We start from the raw sequence: 6696 nt of genomic DNA, 5'->3' as shown, positions 1-6696 counted from the left end.
CCCATTAAGTAAACAAGTGACCATTTAAAAATAAAAAAATTAAAAAATAAAAATAAATGCAGTTGTCTTCTTTTCACTAGGGGGGTGACAAGATATTACACCAACTCAATCCATTGAAATATGGGAGTCAATCGTTCTCCTTTTCGGTGGGGAGCCACAAGATTTTAAAAAGAGCATTGGGTAAAATAATTACAATAGTAGACCAATATTTGAATTGCGAAGTAGGGGTGGCAATGGACCTGGACCCTGACCCAAACCCGACTCAAGACACCAACGTCCGGTCCTGATCGAGATCCGGGTATGGGTCCAAAAATTGGTCCCGACGGGTTATGTTTGGGTCCAAATATTGGACCCAAACATTATTCAGGTCCGGGTCCATGTGGACCCGACTCGAATAGTGTTATTATATAAAATATTTAATAAATAATATTTCAATAGTATTTAATTGATATTTAAATAAATATAAGTATTAATATTTATGTTATACATGAATATATTTAACATCACATTTAAATATACTTAATTTATACCCAATCAGACCCGTTGCACACCCTATTGAGAAGCATCTACTAGACAATAGCGACTCTTTTCTACCATTTCAGAATCAAACATCTCATGCTAATATATTTAAAATTATCTTTGTCAATAGGAAAATAAAGAGAATGGAGATTATCTTCATGTGCATCGCTTCATGCTACATCGTGAACCCTTGATTTTTCCATTCTTTTTGGGCTTGGAAGATATTTAGCCACTGATCACATACTCAAAACACAAAATATTTAGTTGATTAAAGGGGTTGTGATGATAAAGGGAAATTTGTCAAAGTATAATTATTTAACATTTTACCTATATCATTTGATTTGATTCCAAAAAGCTCATCAAAATACATATGATAATGAGCAATAATATTTGAAATGGGTAAAATATTAAGTAGTGATTAAATTAGGTGCATGTTGATAAAATTTCCTTATTATATAATTAGGGAAATTTATGAGCTACACTAAATATTTGAACGGTTTAAATCTCAATCAACTTTTTTATTTAATTTAAAATAGCAAATTATTCTTTACATCAAATTTTAAGAAGCCAATGGCCTTTGAAATTTATCAAATCGCCCAGGGGAAAATGTTAAATATTTAAACTTATTTTGAAATATTTCAACTTATAATTATTAGAATAAGATATGAAAAGGACAACTGAGTCTTTTTACTGCTCCTCTGCCAATTTTATTTTGTAATTTTTGTTAAGGTCATGGTATCATGTGTGTGAAATTGCAATTTTTGGGCCCATTTTGAATCCATTTTTGGAATTTAATCTCATGGGTGCCATCATTTATAGGGAAATCAACATGGATCCAAAGAAGAAAAATACAAATGTACACTCAAATTCCTATAGTTGAGGGGAGACAGCCCAAAGGCTAGTATAAATTTGGTAAAGGAGCTTTAAATTATTTAGGAGGGGAAAAGCATTTCCCTCTTGGCTAATGCCTGCAATTGGGCTGTCCTTTCGAAAGGGACATGTGTGCACGTTGTTGTGCACGTACGAAACCACAAAGTTGACAAAGAAATCTTGAATAATATCGATCGGTAATGTCAAATTCGTTTGCTTTGGCTTAGGCCTTTGGATTATAGAACTAGATCGAAGCGAAACGAAGCTTGGTGCTGCAGTTTTTGTCAGATTTGAACAATTTTGGAATGCTTCAGTCAGATTCAGGCCGATTCGACGGAAAAAAAAATATTTATATTAAAAACAACTATTTTAAGTTTTCCTATTATTAATATATTTATATATCATTTATTTATATTAACTTTTTTTATAAAATAAAAATATGAAGTCTTTCTCCAAATTGACGAAATACTAAATTGCTTCATTTTTCTCACCAAAGTGAAGAAGACTCTAGAAACAAATCTGGCAACAACGATACAAATTGGACTACCACTACTTTTCACTTGCAAAAAGTACACTACTTAGAAAGATAAACATCTTATGACGCATGTTTGGGGAAGCTATTGCATTTAGTCCACCCTTCCAGAATCTATTTTGATGCATTTTGGATCTACAATTCTGACAAGTTTATTATCATATCGACAAATATGACTATGAATCTCAATGAATTTTAAGCCTAAACATGGTCTATTTTCTATATCTTTTTATTGTTCATGTTAATTTTTTAGATGTCATCAAATATGCTTTATTTTTTAGAGCTCATATTCAAGGAACTGAAACATAAATGGATTTACACCCATTTTTTTCAAATAATTTAGGAATTGGTTTTTTAAAGTATTAATAAAATAGTGTCAGTGAGAATAAAAACTACAACATAATAACTGGTGTTGCGATTACACCCCAGTTCCTTTCCCAAGTGGTTGGAATAGTTGCTCATTGAGAATGAGGACCATTTGAAAATTGAAGATTCTCTGCATTCTTCTATGAGAGTAGGGATCATTTTGGAATATGAAGATTCAATGCCACTCTTATATATGCTTGTCAAATAAGGTATTTTCCCTTCATGAAATTGTTTATGGAAGAAAATATATCCTATACATGCTGAGAGTATATTGTTAGATACTTAAACCCACAGAACAGGGTCCCATTCTCAAAATAATATAGTGTTGAAAATTTAGACCCACCATCCACTCTCTATACGCACCTATGGACGGTGAAGATGAGACGTTCCTGTCTCAACACTGTCCTTTGCAAGCGGCATCACGGTTGATCTCCATCGCTCCTTGATCATTATGGATGGCAGGTTGCCACCGTGGGTACCCATTCCTGTACTTGCCACTAGTACAGGGTCCTGTTCTCAAAATAGTTCAAAACAATATTAGTTTTTGGTTAAGTTGGGGTTTGTATAAGGTGCCGTAAGATGTAGTTCCAATGTTGAAAAGTTTAAAATTTGATATTAACCCTAATTATGATAACTTGAAAATTGATATTAACCTTAATTATAAAATAAAAAATACCAAAATCAAATAGATCGAGTTGATCTATAAACACTTAAATTTAAGTGGTCAAAAAAAATAATTTGTTATAAGATGCACTATTACGAGGATTTAAAATTCTTTTTTTTTCCTTTATATTCATATATTTCGAGATTGAGATGATCAAGTTGAAGGTTTTCCAACTTTGAAACACACTTTTCTTTTTGAAGTGTACCTTACTTCCAACCTTCAATAAACTTTTTCCTTTTGGTAAACATCAATTATCAACTACAAAAGCATTAGTATGAAAATGTTTTACATGTTTTTCTTTTCCAGTTCTTCAAAAAATGTCCAAAAAATCCTATGATTGTTAACACTAATATGGTCGCATTTATTAAATGAGATACGATATATTATAATTTTTCAAAAGTTTGTTTATGGTATATTTGGCTTGTGCAAAAGTGTTTGTGCCCAATTCCATATTACACAAACATAGACAAACGCCAGGCGTTGGATTAAAATTGATGTTTTCTATTTTTTTACTTGCATTTAATGGATAAAAAACCCTGCTTGTTCAAGATTCCAAATTCCCAGTATGGGGCACTTCGAGAGTATTTTAACAAAGGTTGTATCACATAAGACAATTTATTTTTGGTACATAAAGGTCACAACCATCTATTGCCATCAAATGTGAAATCTGACATCCTAGTTATATCACAAATTTTGTAAAATTTTATTTTAAACTTTGAATTCAGTCAATGAGACCCCCCAACTACGCTATTTCACATTCAGCCATCAAATGCGAGCACTTTGATGGTATATTAGTTGGTTTGACCACCTTGGTGATTTTTTTTGGTGGTTTGACCATTTTGATGTTTTCTTTCTTGAATCTATTGTATTTTGGATAAGGGTGAGGTCCGTATAAAGTTGAGGCCCTAAATAATCAAAATAAGGCGCACCTTCAAATAGCAATCGAAAGATGTCGTTTTAGTGCCAAAAATATTTAGGATGGCTTAAGAATTTATTTTCGTTTCTAATTATAAAATTTAAAGCTTAAAAATAGTGCAGATCAATCAGATTGATGAACACTTAATTATATTAAAAATTGACAATCTAGATAATGTATTACAAGATGCTCTATTCCAAGACTTAGATTCCATTTTTTTTGACCCATGTATCCCAAGGTCAAGATGATTGGATTTGAGGATTTTTAGCATCGAGTAAACTTTTTCCAGTGATTTTTTTCAGGTGTGCCTTAATTTGATTGTATAGAGCATCAACCTTATATAAGTTTTTTTTTTTTTCTTAGGATAACAATTGAATGAGAACTCCAAAATGTCAGAAAAAATTATTAGATCGTGCCCAATAAAATAAACAATATAGATGGCTAGAAGGGGCCCATAAACAAGAATATCTCACAAAGTTTGCCTTCACTTTCCCTAAAGAAGAATAATGATGAGCATATTAAAGCATTCTACCTTTCGAAATCGTCAAAATGAACAATAATTCCAACTTTTGAATGGCCAATTAAGAGAGTCAAAGCCTATCATTTTTTTTTTGTTTATTATCTCTCTCCATTTCTCTAAATTCCCAGCACCAGTTCCTTAATTGTATATTTCTTATTTGTTTCTGACTGCCCTTTTTTTGTATTCCACCACTTATTTAATTGGTGGGTTTAAACATTTAATCGTAGTCTTGTTACTCTCAATAATGCCCTAATTATCGAGCTAAAGCCCAAACCCAAATAATTTTTTGATTTTTTTTTTTTTCCCATCGTGTGTTTTAGTTTCTTTGTGAATCATATTTCTCTTCTTTTTTTGAATGTTAAATCATATTTCCTGTTTACATCATCATCATCATCATAATATTTTTCCAATTAATTGGAGTCGGCTACACGAATCATATAGGTTAATGATTCATGATAAGTTTTGGTAAAATTTTATGTTGGCTATCCACCTAACACAACCCCTTTAGCCCGGTATGGGATAGGTTAATAAAAAAATTAAAATCCTCATCCTTCTTAGAAAGCTATCCATCAAAGAAAAAAGTGAGAACTTTTACCAAATACAAGGTTTGATATGTTCTACACATTCAATATATATTTATGTGAGGGAATTATGTTACTAAATACTCAATAATGAATTCTAAAATTTTGATATAAAAGAGATTAGTGGGTGACAAAGATTAGGTTGTTCAAGTAATATAGTTTTCTTTCCTTCCAAAAATAATTCTTAAAAGGGTAGAGTTTAGGTGTATTGTGGACGGGCCTATTACAATTAGTACACTACTACAGCCTCCTAAAATTCATTTTAGATATAGATTTTGGATTCAAATTTTTACATGTCTACCATCTAGACCACCACGATTATGAATATAAACTAAAAAAATGATATATTTTGCATTTTTTTTTTTGGACCAGTAATTTTAATTCTTCAGAGATCATCATATCTGCATTGTTTTACTTAATTTAAATTTTATCTACAGTGATTTGGGATGTGTTTTGGGTCCTAAATCTCTCAAATTGTTTACCCAACTTAAAATCGATATGTTAAAAATAAAAGACACCAATCGTATCTTTATGGATCTAATAAAAATAGGTGCGGTCTGTATAAGGCCGAGGCTCTAAACAATCGAAGTAAATGCCCATACCCATTTTTTCAAATAGTGTAGGAGTTAGTTTTTTGAAAGTGTTAATGGGGTGGTGTCAGTGCGAAAGGAAACTACAACATGGTGACTACAGTGAGAAGGTGCTATCACTACAACCCCAACCGCTTTCCCAATATTGTTTTTTTTTTTTTGCTCCAAATTGAGCTTAGAGATTAGGAAAGACGGTCTGAAATGTTTTAGATAAGAAAAATAATAATAATATATCTTTGAGGGGGTAGGTCAATTAATTACATGGTCTAGCAAGACCACCTTATAAGCGCCATTCCATAAATTCACAAATTTCTTTCATTAAAATCTATAAATTTGTATGCACCCATGCCTAGACTTAGGAGTGCACATAAAAAAAACTCATCCGGCTGCCGCCCAAGTTTAATCCCATGAACATGTCAAATGATGTGTTTGGTTTCCTAATTGGTGTATTAAGAAAGACTTGTGAAATTAAAATGATAAACAACTTAACAAACACAAAGAAAATTTTGACCTTTCAATAGGTTTATGTGGGGAAAACTTCAGGGTAGGCTATTTGGGTCCTCAATGTGAGGTTTGAATTGTTTGTCTATTTCATAGTATTTTCATCAATAGGTTTATGTGGGGAAACCTTCAGGGTAGGCTGTTTGGGCCCTCAATGTGAGCACTAAATTTGTTTGTCTAGGTCATAGAACTTTCATAAGACAAAGTCCTCATCTAATTTGGATTATAAAATTTTGAATTGTTGGTGAACCCTATTAAAATGAGCATAATTAAAATTATCACCTATAATGCAATGCTTATATACTTTTAACATATAAAAAAATAGACGGTATATCGTACTCTCGCTAGGGTACGGTATATTTACTCCCTTAGGCAAAAAGTTTATTTAGGAGTTTTCTTGATTTTAAATTTTTGGTTCCATTTTAAAATCACTATTTGAATATTTTGGCAACAAAAAGGAAAAATATTTTTTGAGTTCCTAAATACTCGAGTTACCTTTGAGTGTGTAACCCTCCTCCTTGTGTGTGTCTTTTGGTTGTTAGGTTTGGGAGATTACATTCCAAAAAATTGGGGGTCCTAAAGATGACCCTAGTTAGGGTTCTATCAAAGGAAGTAAATATACAGTATACTCCGACAC

This window comes from Amborella trichopoda, chromosome 2, assembly GCF_054954075.1.
Source record: "Amborella trichopoda isolate Santa Cruz 75 chromosome 2, AtrichopodaSantaCruz75HAP2 v2.0, whole genome shotgun sequence".
Lineage (NCBI taxonomy): Eukaryota > Viridiplantae > Streptophyta > Magnoliopsida > Amborellales > Amborellaceae > Amborella > Amborella trichopoda.
This window is presented reverse-complemented; position numbering follows the sequence as displayed.